This window comes from Cervus canadensis, chromosome 16 (genome assembly GCF_019320065.1).
Source record: "Cervus canadensis isolate Bull #8, Minnesota chromosome 16, ASM1932006v1, whole genome shotgun sequence".
Lineage (NCBI taxonomy): Eukaryota > Metazoa > Chordata > Mammalia > Artiodactyla > Cervidae > Cervus > Cervus canadensis.
In genome coordinates, this window is record NC_057401.1 from 63,449,070 (window position 1) to 63,467,668 (window position 18,599).

Sequence of the window (18,599 nt, forward strand, 5' to 3'; positions counted from 1 at the left end):
ATACAATTAACCTCCAGAGGACTGCAATCGCTAGGTCATATATGTAATACACACACACACACACACACACACACATAAAATTTATGAGACAATGATCAGTTTTTCTCCAGAGAAGCTGTACTGTTTGGCATGCATATATCACAATAATCGATCAAAGAATGAGGCTGAATCTGATTGCAAGTATGAAGACCTTTCTTCAAAATTTGCTGTTGTCATTGTTCAGTTGCTCAGTCATGTCTGACTCTGAGACCCCATGGACTGCAGCATACCAGTTTCCTCTGTCCTTCACTATCTCTCAGAGTTTGTGCAAATTGAAATCCACTGAGTTGGTGGTGCTTTTTAACTAACTCATCATCTGTTGCCCTCGTCTTCTCCTGCCTTCAATCTTTCCCAGCATCAGGGTCTTTTCTAAAGAGTCAGTTCTTTGCATCAAATGATCAAAATGTTGGAGCTTCAGCTTTAGCATCAGTCCTTCCAAAGAACATTGAGTTGATTTCCTTTACGACTGACTGGTTTGATTCCTTGCAGTCCAACCCTCTGTCAAATGTACTTCTCAATATATTCATATTTACTCAGGCACATTTTAGTATGTCTGCTGAATGAATGTCATAAATGTTGCTATTACTGTCTTAACATTGTCATCATATTAGTATGCTTCTATTATGCATATGGGTGTCAGCACCTTCTCCTCCCCTAAATTTGTGACTTGAATCATTTGTATCTTTCTAGGTTGAAGTGCAATGAGACATACAAGTAGGTGCTGTGACGCCTTCATAGGCAATGGCCAGTGGCAATGTGATGAGATGTTATTAGCCTCTGTAAAAGTTGGTGATTAAAGTTTCTGAAACCTCAAATCATGGCTTCCATCTTCAGAAGATTTTTCTCCTTGAAAGTACCTAATGTATCTTATCTTCTTAGAGAATGCTGGGACCTTATGTTTTCCATTTATCATCAATGCATACTTTCCATGAACCCAACAGTGGCTTTTCAGAGAGGCTTGACATTAAATGTACTGAAATTCTTTCTAGGCTCTATGACCTTGAGTATTTCAAAACCATAACACACAATCTCTGTCTTTTTAAGATATAATATGTATTTTCCAGTGAATTTTTTGGTTATTTTGGGAAAATGCAGGAAAAACATACAAGGTATTAGTTCAAGATTTTCTTGGGAAAAAGAGCCATTTTTACATCATTTATCTCTAATGATACAGCAGAAGGAACTGATTGAACAAAAAGTCTTGAGAAATTTTACAATTATCTCTGTAAAAGATCAAAGAGATGAAGTGCCTGAAAGAGGAAACTTATTTGTATAGAATGATAGAAACCTGTTACATGATGTTAAAGAGGAAAAGTGGAAATTTTACATCACCTCCTCATCCTGCCTCTGTAACTCAGCTTGCTCCTTGCAAAGTCTGGATCACGTAGGTCAGGTAGTCTCAGAAAGTGGGGACTTACAATACTAGGAGCTGGAGCTTGTCTCACTCACCCTTGTCCTGCTCTTTGCAATCGCCCGGCCCCTGCAAGCCTGCTTAATCACGCCTGTCCGTGTAAAGATCAGGCATCCCCCTCCCCATCTTGACCACTGTTCCTGCGTGCCTGCGAAACCCCTTAGTTTAAACCAGCCTATTAGCAGCTAGTGTTGCCCACTATAGTTGGTCCATAAAAACTGCAACCCTATTGTTCGGGGCTCAGAGCTTAACTCCTCTGGGCCCGCCGGCGCAGTAAACCTGAGTTCTCCGAGCGTGGTGCTTGGTTTCTCGAGTATTGGTTCCTGCAACAGTGTCTTGGTAACATTTAGTGTAAGCTAACTGACCAAAGGGAAAGATTTCAAGTGGGAAAATGGCTCAGACACTGTAAGAGCTTGGTTCTTGTGCAAATGGTCACAAGGTCAGGTCATTGTCTCCACGTCATGAGGCTGAGAGGGAGGTGGTGGTGGGGTGGGGCGGGCGGGGTGGGTGTTGGCAAGGAATGAACTATTGATATAGCAGCACTATGAAAGAATCTCAATTAGCCTGACTCTTTTCGGGGTCCCCAGCAGCAGTGCCAATGCATTATCCAGCACACAGCTTCCAAGGCCTGGGGGGGCACCTCCAGTCAGAACAGAGTCCGGAAATGATGGGTATCCTTTTCTTGGACTCACAGCCCATTGGTCAGAATCCTCACCTGATCACCTAAAGACCCTGGGATAGGGAAATACATCCCCTCTCTGCATGGCCACCTCCAAGGACCAGCTCTAACCTACAATGAGGGAACACTGATCTTTTGTGGACGGTAAGCCCTCTGACCAGGTTCCAGAATATATCATTTGTGTTGTTGATTTATAGAATGCTGGGACATTGAGATGTGTCTTGGATATTTTCCCTGGAATCTTTTCCTCTTTTCTTTCCCTGAGTGGCTAGTACTTTTACTTCAGTCCACTGCACTAAGTCTAAGCCAGATTCCCAACAGTGCTTCCGACTGTGTTTTTTGGGCTTCCCAGGTGGTGCTAGTGGTAAAGAACCTGCCTGCCAATGCAGAGACATAAGAGACCTGGGTTCAGTCCCTGGGTCAGGAAGATCCCCTGGAGGAGGGCATGGCAACCCCTGCAGTATTCTTTCCTGGCGAATCCCCTGGACAGAGGAGCCTGGTGGGCTACAGTCCATGGGGTCATAAAGAGTCAGACACAACTGAAGCACCTTACCACGTACATACTTCTCTCCTCTATTTCAGTTTTAGGTGAAATCTAAAGCTTGTTTTAAATTAAATCTTCTCATTGTTTTTGTCTTGACTTTTAACTTCTATTTTGTACTTCATATCTGTGGATCATTTTGTCTTAATTCTTGAGTTTTATCTTCCAATTACAGTCTTTTCATCTGTAACATCTAATTCACCATTTACCCTTCTTCTGAGATATTTTTCAATGATTATATGTTTTTTTTTTCAGGATTTTGATGGATTTTCTAAATTTCCATTTCCTTTGTGAATCATGCCTTATTCTTGCCTTAAAAATTCTACCTTTCTCTTATTTTTTCCAACATCTTAAGCATATTTGTTTTCAAAACTTTTTTTAAGATTTAAAGTAGCCCCAAACTAGAAATACCCTGAATGGTCATCACCTGATGGCAGTGTCTGAATCTCTCTCAAGGATCTGCTCCTATGTCGTCATATTCTTTCCTTACCTTATGTGGGATATATTTTAGGGAAACACATTGCTCCCAGATGTGGAGAATTCACAATGAGACTTCACATTTAGGTTCGCAAAACTTTATCATTTTCTAGACTAATTTTTTTTTCAGCAGCATTACTGAAATATATAAAATACACAAAATAAAAGTTAAGGGTAAACTTTGATCATTGTTGACAAATATATACATTCTTCTAGCCATGTTGTTGCTGTTTAGTTGCTAAGTTGTGTCTCTAAGACTCCGTGGACTGTAGCCTGCCAGGCTCCTCTGTCCATGGGATTTTCCAGCGAAGAATGTTGGAGTAGGTTGCCATTTCCCCCTCCAGGGGATCTTCCTGACCTAGGGACTGAAGCCCCCGTCTCCTGCACTGGCAGGCAGATTCTTTACCATCTGAGTCCCCTGTGAAGTTCTAGCCATAACGGTCATTTTTATCACCCCTAAAACGTCCTTCAGGCTCCCTGGCAGAGAACATACTCCTTCCCCACTCCTGCCCCAGACAACCCCAAATCTGTTTTCTGAAGCAACAGGGATATATTGTACCGCACAGGAAATTATAGCCATGATTTTGTCATAACTTTTAATGGAGCATGATCTGTAAAAATATTGAATCATTATGCTATACACCTGGAACAAATATAATATTGTAAATCAACTATACTTCAATAAAAGTAAAATCTGTTTTCTGTTACTATGATTTTTGCCTTTACTAGAATTTCACATCAATGGACTCATAGCTCACGTAATGTTTTTGTGCGTATGGCTTGTTCCACTTAATATCATGCTCTTGAGGTTCACTTATGTTCGTGTGTATCAGCAGCTTATTCCATTTCATTACTAAGCAGAATTCCATTTTATGAATATACCACAATTTATCATTCACCAGTTGCTGGACACTTGGGCTGTTTTTTCCATTTTGCCGCCGTGAACAAAGCTGCTATGGATTTTGCATACAAATATTTGTGTCATATTTTCTTCTTTGCATGCTTGGTATTTGGTTAATGGATGCTGAAAATTGCAAATTTGTGTAGATTAATGTTGAACTTTATTTTATTTCTGTATAGTGTTGGGACCTGTTCTGATGATCAATTATGTTATTTTGATTGCCTTGACCTTTTCAAGATTTGCTTCTAAGTTTGTTAGAGTGTGTATGAGCAGAAATTTTATCATTATAGGCTACATTTCAACATTTATTTCTATAGATTTTTGCACATCACACAGGCTGTGGTTTCTTCATTGTCATGGGCTACTCTTTTCCAACAATAGCTCAGAATCCCAGTTCAACATAGACCTGGGATTTCTCAGTAGTGAGCACAGGGTGTTCATCCTTAACCTCCTGGATGAAACTGACTTCCCAGTTTCTGACCCCGTGATTCTTTCTCAGTCACTCAGTCTTATACAACTCTTTGTGAGCCCATGGGCTGCAGCACACCCGGCTTCCGTGTCCTTCACTATCGCCTAGAATTTGCTCAGACTCATGACTGATGCCATCCAACCATCTCAACCTCTGTTATCCCCTTTTCTTCCTGCCCTCAGTCTTTCCCAGTATCAGGGTCTTTGCCAGTGAGTCTGCTCTTCACATCTGGTGGCCAAAGTATTGGAGCTTCACGACTTAGCACTCATGCATGCGTGTATGTGTGTGTGTGTGTGTGTGTGTGTGTGTGTAAATGACAGAAGAAGCAAGTAGTTAGTTGCTTCGCTGAGGTTTGTGTCGGGAGGTGGAAGGATTAGGGACTGAACAGTTTGTAGAGAGGAGTATAAGGGAATTTTTCACTAGTCTTTCTTAAATTTTAAATTTTTTCAAACATTGTGATTGTGAACTTATTTCTGATTTAAACAATAAACATTTGAAACAGAAAAAAAAAAAAAGAAAAACTATTGGAGCTTCAGGTTCAGCATCAGTCCTTCCAAAGAATATTCAGGGTTGATTTTCTTTAGGATTGACTGATTTGATCTCCTTGCTGTCAAGAAATTCTCAAGAGTCTTCTCCAATAGTGATGATTTGCAACGGTGTGAAAGCATCAATTATTTGGTGCTCAGCCTTCTCACATCTGTACATAACTACTGGAAAAACCATACTTTTGACTATAGAGATAATTGTAGGCAAAGAGATATCTTTGCTTTTAAACACACTGTCTAGGTTTGTCATAGCTATTCTTCCCAGAAGCAAGTGTCTTTTAATTCCGTGGCTGTAGTCATTGTCTGCAGTGATTTTGGAGCCCAAGAAAATAAAATGTCACTGTTTCCATTTTTTTCTCATCTGTTTGCCGTGAACTGATGGGACTGGACGCCCTTTAACATTACTTGGTTCCATTGTGCCCCTACGTCTCTTACAAGCATGCCTATCACCTCAAGCCTACTTTGCACAGTCTTCTGTTTTACCAAAACCTTTACTTTAAGGGATGCTAGGCATTTATGATTGAGCTTTTCTGGATGGGAAACGCTTAAGTATCACTGCTGTTTCTGTAAATGTATTTTATTTCCTTAGAACACACTCTTTGAATATGTGCAGAGCAGGCAGCTTAGAAATAGGGGACTTGGTGAACACTGGTCACAGTCATTTACAGGTGATACAAGAGCAATACAGACCAGACCAACTTTTCTAGGAGAAGTTACTTCCCTCTTCAAAACATATAGAATCATTAAAGGGAGGATCTTATGTAATGGAGCAAATACAATGACTGTCTTCTCAAAACGAGGCAAACATTGGACATATTCTCTCTAGTGAATCCATTTGTGATTTACATGTGTTAACTCACTTTTGTTTCAGGTTGTCAACATTTTATAAATAGCAATGCCCAGTTTTGGCAGTAGAGATGTAGGATTGAGACATGCCCAGATATTTTCCCTAATCTCTTCCTGCCCCTTATTTCCGAGCATCTAATCCTTTTCTTTCCCATTAGCCACATTAAACTGGGCAAAGTGAGGGAGCTGCCACCCTTCAGGTACTAGAGACATATTCAAAGGGCATTTTCACCTGGGCTGGCTAACATCTCATTGTCTCATAAAGGATCAAAACTTAGACTGTTCAACAATAGGATTGGTTGTTACCTAGGCCCCAGTTTAATTTTATTACACTGTTGAAACTTGTTTTCTGAAAAGCTTCCAGAAAAGAACCTGACTACACTGTCAAGTTCACAGTGGTGCGTTTTCAGATAATCAGGACAGTTGGCTATTTTCTAAGCACAGAGTGCTCACCCTGCATCCTGGTCTCAGGTCTGGCAATGTGACCTTTGGTGACTGCCAAGGACAGAGGGCCCCTTCTCAACAAAAGCCCAGTCTCTGCCCTACGGGCCTTTCCTGATGCCAACACACCCATCATGTCTCCTTCTTTCTCTTAATCTAGATTACAAAACTCTTTTCATCTTGCTATGCTGCATTTATTGCCTCGGGGTCTATGGAAGGACCACCTTCTCAGTGATGACTTCTGGGCACTGTTCTTTCCAGAGCAGCCTTGTGATTGGGGGTTTGGATGGTACCAGCTGCCCCGGGCATGGGGAATAGCCTGGGAGTAGCAAGTGTCTTCAGGCCTCAGCCATGCCAGCTCCACTGTTAACTGTTCTATGCAATTGTGTTTTGCACACATTTTATTTTAAAAATAAAGAACTTAAATAGAAAAGAAATTAAGGCCACTCCTCCAAGGGAGTAAGAGCCGCTTGTCTTTGATGGTTTCCAGAGCCCTCTGTGGGGGCTCCTCCAGGTCTAGCTTCTCCCCCCTCCTCTCACCTTGCTCCACAGAAATGCTCTGTCCTGTCAAACTCTCCTCCTTCCTCCAGGCCTCCCTGCACCCTGCCCCGAGCATCCTCACCCCTCTTCATGACCAAGACTCTGTGCTCTGCTGGTCATCACACCTGCCCATCCTCTGCTCTGTCCCCGCCTTTGGGGAAAGTGCCACATGACCAGGCTCTGGGGAGTCTCCCTCCCTCCTCCCTGGTCCAGACAACTTCCCCACAGAGCCCGAGGCCTCTCCCCCTTCCAGGCCCACTGGGTGGTGCACGGCAGACTCATCTCCTCCACTCCGGACAGCTCCTCACCTGGTGCTGCCCCGAGAACACCCCGCAGAGTGAGCTGGCTAACCAGGAACTGACAGAGTTGTCTCAGCTTCACAGACTCCCATTTTCTGTAATTTTAGACAAATATTTGCCTTTTCAAGAAGGCAGCTTCCTATGAGATTGCATCTATGAAGGAGTAGGTTTGTGTTTACATTCAGCTGCTATAAGTGACATTTGCTTGGACAGCAAAGAGATCAAACCAGTCAATCCTGAAGGAAATCAACCCTGAATACTCACTGGAAGGACAGCTGCTGAAACTGAAGCTCCAATACTTTGGCCACCTGATGCAGAGAGCCTGTAAGGTATAGTTCGGGCCGAGGCAGAAAAGAGGGAGAGACGACCTCAGTGGAGGTAGGTGACCTTTATTCAGGCAAGGAGGGGCAGCAGTCGGCCTAAGGGCCAAGCTAAGCACGAAAGGGGTCAGGGAGGCTTCATATTTAAAGGGAGGTTTGTGGAAGCAATAAGGGAAACGTTAGTCAGGCGGGACATTTTGGGTAATCTTTAGTTGAGATGGCATTTGTAGTTGAACAGGGGGTGGGAGGTTTTGGGCAGGGGGTGATAAATCCCAGGAGATGCAACTGGCCCGGAGCATCAAGGTGGGACTTAAAAGTTCGGTTTTGTCTTCCCTGAAGTCAGATGATTCAGCAAGGGCCTTTGAGACTGTTGTTTTCTTTTTTAGGTTCAAAGACTCCATCAGAGCTGACTCATTGGAAAAGACCCTGCTGCTGGGAAAGATTGAAGGCAGGAGGGGAAGGGGATGACAGAGGATGAGATGGTTGGATGGCATCACCGACTCAATGGACATGAGATTGAGCAAACTCGGGGAGATGGTGTAGGACAGGGAGGCCTGGTGTGCTGCAGTCCGTGGGGTTGCAGAGAGAAGGACATGACTGAGGGACTGAACAACATTTCTCACCACGGCAGGTCTGGGCCCCTCAGTTCTCCGTCTACATCGGGAGAGAGTGCAGGGACTTCTGTGTCACCTGGTCACACTGGGCGTAAGGAGGACCTGACTGCTTCTGGTCACTTGCGGCTCATTCACACCTTGGCTGGAACAGCAGGAACCGTGGGCCCAGCCTCAGTTCTAAAGGCACAGGAGACTAGGAAAAGAAACAAACAGGGTGACTGGGAGAAGAAATGCAAATTAAGTCATTTCAAAAATGCTATTCTGTTCCAATCAAAGCAACCACTCAGCCCTGTCCTTCACACAGGATTAGGACTTTACCCTCTTTCCTGCCCTGATCTCCCACAACCAGCTGTGGTGGGTTCTCCCACCTCCTTTCAAAAGAATCTCAGGCCCCGGTCCTCACGTGACAAGGCCCTCCCATCAGATGCCTCGGCCGGATTGGACAAGGGCTCTGTCACTCAAAGCGGGTGCTGCACTGGGTCATCAAACCGGGTCTGAATCTGGCTCTGTCCTTGGGGACAAAGTGGTCAGGGCAGTGAGCGGCCACGTGCTTACAAATGTCTGGACTTTCAATTCCTTTGTAGGTGTCTCTCCTGTTGGACTGAATCACCACAGCTAAAAAGGCATGTTCACATTTGCTTTCTACAAACTTTTCTTTTTCCACTGCTCTCAAACACCAGAATTTGCCCAAGGCTACTTGATATTTATGTGAGTGTGTGCAAGTAAGACCCCAGCAAATAGCTTCAGAATCCTGCTGTGGATGCAACTTGCAAGGTTCCATTCCAGCCAACTTTCTTGTTGTTTAGTCACCAAGTTGTGTCTGACTCTGTGACCCCATAGACTATACCCCAACAGGCTCCTCTGTCCATAGGGTTTCCCAGGCAAGAATATTGGAGTGGGTTGCCACCCTTCTCCAGGGGATCTTCCTGACCCAGGAATCAAATCCGTGTTCTCCTATTTTGCAGGCAGATTATTTACCACTGAGCCACCAGGCAAGCCCCCCCCCAGCTGACTTGCCTTGCTCATATATTTCTTCTTACCTGCAGCCCCCTGTACCCAGGGAAATACTTCGGGGAAATTCCAGGACCCACACTGTCTGAATTTTGGTATGTTTTACAACTTTTCCAAATCCCGATTTCCACAAAACTTTTGAAAAATATGGAGCAGTGAAAAATCAAGCCCAAAGATCAAAAGAGAGAACGTTAAATATCCAGGTCATAAAACATGTTTCCACCAGCAGGTTTCTCTCCAAGTTCTCAAGCGGGCCCTTGTGGAGTCATGATGACACTGGTATCCATTTTCGGAAGCAAAGTTCAGAGGTTGGATTTTTCTTGTGTTCACCCCTCAGGGTTTCCCAATCATCATCCCTCTCGACAAAAACAAAAATAGGTTAGAAACAACGAAAACAGGCACAACTACCTGCCTTTTAAAAACTCGTTGCTTTCTCTGGTTATCTCAAGGTCAAGGAGCCAAAGGTACCTAGCAACCTCGACTACCGACCACAGAAAATCTATCTTTTCCCTAACTTTTTTATAGATTTACTTGCTCACTGACTAGGCTGGGTTTTGTCTGTGCGGGCTTTTCTCTAGTTGCAGCGCGCAGGCGTCTAGTAGTTGTGGCCTCTCCTTGTGGAGCACCGGTTCCAGGGTGCTCAGACTTCAGTACTTGCAGCACGTGGGCTCAGTAGTTGCGGCTCTCGGGCTCTGGAACACAGACACCATAGGCGTGGTGCACGGGCTTAATTGCTCCACAGCATGTGGGATCTTCCTGGACCAGGGATCGAACCCGTGTTTCCTGCACTGGCGGAAGGATTCTTCCCCACAGAGCCACCAGGGAAGCCCAATCTTTGCCATATAACTCTTGAACAAACTCAAGTACCTGACACTCTCTGTTTACATGATCCATACTAATTATGAGAATGTTGCCATAAAGGCTCAGAAAGCTTTCATTCCTGAGAGCTGTGAGAATATCACTTGTCTGAGCCAGTCCTTCCATCAGAAGGTAAGGAGAGGATCCAGGCTGCTCTACGGACCAGAGCCATCAAGGATCTGCGTGTTCCTCCCCATCAGCGCCTCTGTCGTGGAGAATCATAACTTGCCTCTGTTTTGCAGGCCCTGGAATAATCCCCCAAATACGCATCTGACCAGCTTGAGTCCCTGTTTCCCTGCGATGGACGCATAGCTGTTCTTCTTGGTTTTTAAATTTTTATGGGCGTATAGTTACTTTATAGTGTTGTGTTAGTTCCTACTTACAGCAGTGTGAATCAGCTATGTGTGTACATAGATCCCCTCCTTTTTGGATTTCCTTCCTATTTAGGTCAACACAGAGCAGAGTAGAGCTCTCCAAGCTATACAGTAGGTTCTCATTAGTTATCCATTTTAGGCATAGTATCAATGACATATATATGTATATACATATACATGCCAGTCCCAGTTTCCCAATTCCTCCCGCCATTCCCTTTTTCCTCTTGGTGTTCATATGTTTGTCTACTACATATGTGTCTGCATTTCTAAAGAAGATGAAATACATATATTATGCAGTCATAAAAAGGAATGAAATTGGGTCATTTTGAGAGATGTAGATGGACCCAGAGACTGTCATACAAAGTGAAGTGAGTCACAAAGAGAAAAACAAATATTGTATATTAAGTGGAACCTGGGAAAACTTGGTTTATACATATCTGTTCTGATAATCACTTGGCCTGAAAGCACATTTCTTCTCTTAAAATGTTGTGGAGTTTGTTTGTTTTTTTCTTTTTAATTGAATAACATCCCAGTTTTCACAAGGAGTGTTCAATAAAGGATTACTCATTTAAATATTATTCACATTGCTCTTCCATTTACAATAAAAGGAATAATAGCAAAGGCATACTTATTCAGCACTTTGTATGAGGCCAGGCCCTTTGCTATGAGTTAAGTTAACTGGATGAATCATATAAAGGACCTTTCAGTATAGGCAGACCTTAGAGATATTGTGGATTCGATTCCAGACCATTGGATTAAGGTGACTATTGAAATAAAGGCAGTCACATAATTTTTTTTTCTGGTTTCTCAGTGCATGTAAAAGTTACGTGTCTGCTATACCACAGTCTATTACGTGTGTGAGAGCATTATGTCTAAAAAAATATCTACCCTAATTAAAAAAACAGTTCAGTGCCGGGGTCCGGCCTTGGCAGGATCCAGGGGATACCCTCAGGATGAACGGCGTCGGCGAGAGAGAGAGAGAGAGAGAGAGAGAAGACACGTGAGACCAGCCTTGATAGGGCCAAGTTTGCGAGGGAGAGAGAGAGAAAGAGAGAGAGAGAGAATGACCAGACGGGGGTGTTTGCAGGGTCTGGCAGAGTCTGGCAATGCTTTATTTTTTACCGTGGCTTTTATACCCTAAATTAGTACATTTCTAAGGGGAAGATAGTTTAACATTACATCAGCTTGTTCTTCACGAAACCAGGGTGTTTTCTGCATACTTCTTTGTTTATGAGGGTCTTGTACATTATCTTCTGGCCTTGGGGCCTATTGACATTTTATGACCTAGGTGAATGCAAAGCTGTTTTCCGTAATCTATTCTTTAATGAACACAAGGGTCAGTCCTTTTGCAGAAGTTACCAGTTAAATTTATCTAAAAGGTTTACCACAGAAAGACTCTGCAGCTCCAGTGAGGCAGCCCCTGTTTAGCATTCCTGGTTAAAATTAACAATTTTAAACTCTTATTTTTCTAAATCTTTAACTATAACAACTTTTAGAATAATATTTTTATGTTCTCTAATAGGGCTTCCTCACCCCTGAAGGGCTCTGTGCCTATTAGGGCCTTTATGTGATCAGGTTCTTTATGCTGTTTTATGATTAGGGTATTATGAGCAGTCATGCATATTAGTACCAAGGGCATAAACGCATTTGCCAAACAAACTAAAATACCAGCAAAGAAGTTTAAATTAAAACACTCCTTTCACCTTGGATAATCTCATAAAATACCACCACCCGGGAAACTTATTGATTAAAGTTCTAAATTGATTCTTATTTGGAAAGAGATTGGGGAAGGCCTTCTGCCTGTGTCACAGAAATTAGGGAGTAGTCTATTGAAGCAAACATCAGAAAGATAGATATCATCTTTAAGGTGAGCGCTGGGGGCAACTTTTCGGAATCCCTGAAAACCTGATCCGCCTCACCCGGCAGGTCTTCTCCTCATGACCTTGTCATGGGTGGGATCTCATGTGCTGGCTCCCGGCAGTTCAGCTCAGTCACTCAGGTGTGTCTGACTCTTTGCCACCCTATAGACGGCAGCCCGCCAGGCCTCCCTGCCCATCACCAACTCCCGGAGCTCACTCAAACTCACGTTCATTGCTTCAGTGATGCCATCCAACCATCTCGTCCTCTGTTGTCCGCTTCTCCTGCCTTCAATCTTTCCCACTATCAAGGCCTTTTCTAATGAGTCAGTTCTCTGCATCAGATGGCCAAAGTATTGGAGCTTCAGCCTCAGCATCAGTCCTTCCAAAGAACATTCAGGACTGATTTCTTTAAGATTGACTGGTTCAAAATCATTGCATCCCAAGGACTCTCAAGGGTCTTCTCCAGCACCAGTTTGAAAGCATCAATTCTTTGGCACTCAGCTTTTTTTATGGTTCAACTCTCACATCCATACATGACTAGTGGAAAAACCACAGCTTTGACTGGATGGACCTTTGACAGCAAAGTAGTATCTCTGCTTTTTAATATGCTGCCTAGGTTTGTCATAGCTTTTCTTCCAAGGAGCAAGTGTATTTTAATTTTATGGCTGCAGTCACCATCCGCAGTGATTTTGGAGCCCAATAAAACAAAGTTTTTCACTGTTTCCATTGTTTCCCCATCTATTTGCCGTGAAGTGATGGGACCAGGTGCTATGATCTTCGTTTTTTGAATATTCAGTTTTAAGCCAACTTTTTCACTTTCCTCTTTCACTTTCATCAAGAGGCACTTTAGTTTCTCTTCACTTTTTGCCATAAGGATGATGTCATCTGCATGTCTAAGGTTATTGATATTTCTCCTGGAAGTATTGATTCCAGCTTGTGCTTCATCCAGCCCATCATTTCACATGACGTACTCTGTATATAAGTTAAATGTACAGGGTGACAATATACAACCTTGACATACCTCTTTCCCAATTTGGAACCAGTCTATTGTTCCATATCCAGTTCTAAATTGTTGCTTCTTGACCTGCATACAGATTTCTCAGGAGGCAGGAAAGGTGGTCTGCTATTCCCATCTCTTTAAGATTTCTCCACAGTTTGTTGTGATCCACACAGTCAAAGGTTTTGGCATATTCAATAAAGCAAAGTAGATGTTTTTCTGGAAATCTCTTGCTTTTTCTATGACCCAGCAGATGTTGGCAACTTGATCTCTGGTTCCTTTGCCTTTTCTAAATCCAGCTTGAACATCTGGAAGTTCTCGGTTCAGATACTGTTGAAGCTTAGCGTGGAGAATTTTGAGCATTAGTTTGCTAACGTGTGGAATGAGTACAATCATGTGGTAGTTTGTACAATCTTTGGCATTGCCTTTCTTTGGGACTGGAATGAAAACTGACCTTTTCCAGTCCTGCAGACACTGCCGAGTTTCCCAAATTAGCTGGTATATTGAGTGCAGCATTTTCACAGCATCATATTTTAGGATTTGAAATAGCTCAGCTGGAATGCCATCACCTCCACTAGCTTTGTTCATAGTGATTCTTCCTAAGGTCCACTTGACTTCAAACTCCAGGATGTCTGGCTCTAGGTGAGTTATCACACCATAGTGGTTATCTGGTTCATGAAGATCTTTTTCGTACAGTTCTGTGTATTCTTGCCACCTCTTCTTAATATCTTCTGCTTCTGTTAGGTTCATATCATTTCTGTCCTTCATTGTGCCCATCTTTGCATGAAATGTTCCCTTGGTATCTCCAATTTTCTTGAAGAGATCTCTAGCCTTTCCCATTCTGTTGTTTTCCTCTATTTTCTTTGCACTGATCACTTAGGAAGGCTTTCTTGTCTCTCCTTGCTATTCTTTGGAACTCTGCATTCATATGGATATATCTTTCCTTTTCTCCTTTGCTTTTTGCTTCTCTTCTCTTCATAGTTATTTGTAAGACCTCCTCAGACAGTCATTTTGCTTTTTTGCATTTCTTTTTCTTAGGGATGGTTTTGATCAGCCTCCTGTACAATGTCATGAACCTCTGTCCATAGTTCTTCAGGCACTCTATCAGATTTAATCCCTTGAATCTATTTGTCTCTTCCACTGTATAATCACAAAGGATTTGATTTAGGTCATACCTGAATAGTCTAGTGATTTTCCCTACTTTCTTCAACTTAAGTCTGAATCTGGCAATAAGGAGCTCATGATCTGAGCCACAGTCTGCTCTCACTCTTGTTTTTGCTGACTGTGCAGAGCTTCTCCTTTTTGACTGCAAAGAAAATAATCAATCGGATTTCGATGTTGACCATCTGGTGATGTCCATGTGTAGAGTCTTCTCTTGTGCTGTTGGAAGAGGGTGTTTGCTATGACCAGTGCGTTCTCTTGGCAAAACTGTTAGCCTTTGCCCTGCTTCATTTTGTACTTCAAGGCCAAACTTGCCTGTTACTCCAGGTATCTCTGACTTCCTACTTTTGCATTCCAGTCCCTTATAATGAAAAGGACATCTTTTTTTGGTGTTCGTTCTAGACGGTCTTGTAGGTAATCATAGAACCATTCAACTTCAGCTTCTTTGGAATAAGTGGTTGGGGCATAGACTTGGATTACCATGATATTGAATCAAAAAATACTTTATAGCTAAAAAATGTTAACCATCACCCATGCTTTCAGTGAATTGTAATCTTTTTGCTGCTGGTGTCTGTTAGTTGCTCAGTTGTTTCCGACTCTTCGCAACCCCATGGACTGTAACTGTGGACTGTAGACTCCTCCATCCAATTTTCCAGGCAAGAATACTGGAGTGGGTTGCCATTTCCTTCTCCAGGGGATCTTCCTGACCCAGGGATTGAATCCAGGTCTCCTGCATTACAAGCAGACTCTTTACCATTTGAGCCACCAAGGAAGCCTTTGAAATGTTGACAAATGCCAAATGTGACACAGAGATGCCAAGTGAACACATGCTTGGAAATGTGACACCAATAGACTTGCTGCATGCAGGGCTGCCACACACCTGCAGTTTGCAGTAAAACGCGATATCTGTGAAACGTGATAAGACGAGGTATATTTAGTTGGATGCTCTTGTTATCTCCATTTACAGATGAGAAACTGAGACACAGACCAGTGATCAGCCCCAAGGTCACAGTCATAAGCTTAGAGTCTCTGTTGGAACCCAGCCCAGCGCCAGCTCCCTGTCATCAGGGAGCCAAAGACACAGCCATCTGAGTCAACACCTTTTCCCATCTTCCAACCCAGACCTTGTGTTTAGTGGCCTAGAAACGGAGTACCGTGGAGGTATTGGAGCACACGCTTCATCCCATTACCTGTGTGTGTCATGTGATTCTTTAAAATCTGAGTGATGTTCTCAAATGTGATTGGGGTAGAATTCAACCACAGGTCAGATTCCTTTCAATTTTTTATTTTTTATTTATTTATTTTTTTACTTTTAAAAAATTTTTATTTATTTATTTATTTATTCATTTATTTTTATTAACCTTTCAATTTTTTAATGTTTTTTAAAAAGTCTTTATTGAATTTGACACAATATTGCTTCTGTTTTATGTTTTCATTTTATAACCACCAGGCAAGTGGGATTCTTAGCTCCTCATTCAGGGATTGAACCTGAATCCCCTGCATTGGGAGGCTAAGTCTTAACCACTGGACCACCAGGGAAGTCCCGGACTCTTTTCTATTTCCATTCTGATTCCCCTCCCCACGCATCACATTTCCCCTTCTACTGGGTGGGGTTGGAATAACTGTAAGCAATTCTGGGAGGTTCCAGGGGGAACTGAGATGGGGATACATTCAGCTGGGCTTCAGGAAGCGTGGGTAAGTGGTGTGTGGTCATGTGTGCATAAAGTGATGTTACTGTAGGCATCTTGTCATCACAGCAGCACTTAACCTGTCTGTCACATCACCCGTGTGTTGACACAGAGATGCGGCATCAGAGGTTCTGTCCTGCAGCGCACAAGTCTGGGAACGGTGGAGGGGAAAGAAGTTTTGGAAATACAAGGCCATCAGCTGCTCTGCATAGGTGATCATCCTTGTCTCTTAGCTTGTATGAGAAGAAACGTTGAAAGAAGTGTTCCAAATTTTGACAAAAACTCTAAAATTTTACATGTGGCTACACACAACACAGCGCTATTGATAAAGATAAATCAGCCTGGTTTAATAATTATTTTCTATTTTTGCAATACCATAGTTTTTGTCTGGTAGTTAACACACACATTCTGTTATTTTTTAAATTATTACATATATCATTTCTCCCATAATTTAAAAAAAATTTTTAGTTTGTAGAGATTTATTTTTTAAGTCTGAATGAACATTGATTTTTATACTTCACAGTGTGAATCACGTATTCCTCTCCTCTCAAAGACACCCAGATTACATGAGCCTCAGGTGCTTTAAAGTGGGGTCTGTCCTGAGTATGTGCTGCAAAATGCATGTGTCACAAAGGGTTAGGTTAGGATGACTGTGAGCCCATGGAAAGTGTTTCTCCAAGTTCAGAAGGGAACCGCTGCAGCCTTCACGCGTACTTGTGCAAGTGTGTGTCCCCTCGTCCCGTCAGGAAGTGGGAGCGCCTCCTAGATTCCGGACGGGGACTTGCCAGCCGCCCTGCGGATCTGTGAGTGTGTGCGCTTGAATGCACCCACTGGCCGGCTGCCCGCCTCTCCTCCTGATGGGCGTGTCCTGCCGCCTTGTTGCTGCCCCCACCAGGCTCCTCTCGGGGACCGTGGGGCCTGGCTACCGGGGGCGCCAGCCTCAGAAGGGGCATGACTGTAACTCTCGTAACAGGCACCTACTAGCAGGAAACAGGGCTTCCCTGGTAGCTCAGATGGTGAAGAATCTGCCTGCGATGCAGGAGACCTGGGCTCCTTCCCCAGGTCGGGAAGATCCCCTGGAGAAGGAAATGGCAACCCACTCCAGTGTTCTTGCCTGGAGAATCCCGCGGACAGAGGAGCTTGATGGGCCACAGTTCATGGGGTTGCAAAGAGTTGGACACGACTGAGCAAATCACACTTTCACAGCGGGAAACAGGAAGTGACCTCAGGGCTGAGGCTGCAGAGGGGAGGACCTGCACGGCACTCGAGTGTGGGGGTGACTGGCTTCAGGAAAGATGACCCATGAACCTGTAACCGAACCCAGGTCAGTTACCGGCTGAAGCCTGCTCGCTGCCCATTGGCCAACCATTTGAGAGGCCAGTGTCATTAGAAAGGAAAGGTGCTTTCATCAGGATCGCCAGTCCAGGTTCGATGCATCAGACAGGGTGCTCAGGGCTGGTGCACTGGGATGACCCAGAGGGATGGGATGGGGAGGGATGTGGGAAGGGGGTTCAGGATGGGGAATACATGTACACCCATGGCTGATTCATGTCAATGTATGGCAAAAACCACCACAATACTGTAAAGTAATTAGCCTCCAATTAAAATAAATAAATTTTTAAAAAAGAACAAAAAGAAAAAAAAAGTTACAGGTAGCAAGTAGCTATGATACAATAAATAAGAAATACAAAAAAAAGAAAAGAAAAGAAAAGCAGGCAATCTGGGGGGAAGATGGACTTGTATCCAGAGACCGGCTCCAAAGATTCTGCTTGGCCATGACAGTTTTCAAAAGAAAAAAATGGGAGAAGAGGGGCAGAACTCCGTGAGTCTGAGGAAGGAGGGTAGGATCTGTCTCCATTGTGTGCGGACCAACGGACTTTCTCTACAGATATTATCCTGTCCATGTGATCTGCCTGCAGGATTGCTCAGAGGGACTATGGGGGAAGAGAGCTAGTCTTCTTTTTAATTTAGGAAAAGGATCAACAGGTTAGATAAGGCATGGTGTGCATGCAGGAGAGCATAAAGCAGGAGTTAGTTTTAATTGCTTAGTGATCTCATTCCCATGATTAGATTCTTTTAAGATTAGAGGGGAGCAAAAAAGGGCAAACAGGAAAGGGAAGAAAGAACTGCTTTCAGAACCACCCCTGGGATGAACAATTGACCATTTGGCAAAGGTCATGGCAGGGACCTGACAGATATCACAGAGCTCACATACGTGAAGACTGGAAAATCTTAGTTCAGCAAAGTTTTCTCTGTATTCTATGGTGAGACTCATTTTCAAAACATTAATGGTGGTGTTTCATACTAAAGATGAACTTTTGCAGCTTTGGTGTGTTATACGAGGGATCACTTCACCAAGGGTTACCTTTTGAGTTTGTTTCCTCTGTTATTTTTTTAGTAGCTGGTCTTCGGAGCTCTGCACTCCCGATGTTTATCAGATGTTTATCAGCACTATCAGATGTTTATCAAATGTATTCTTGTTGCTTTCAGCTCTGTTTCTGACTGTGATCACAGGGATGAGGTGAGAGT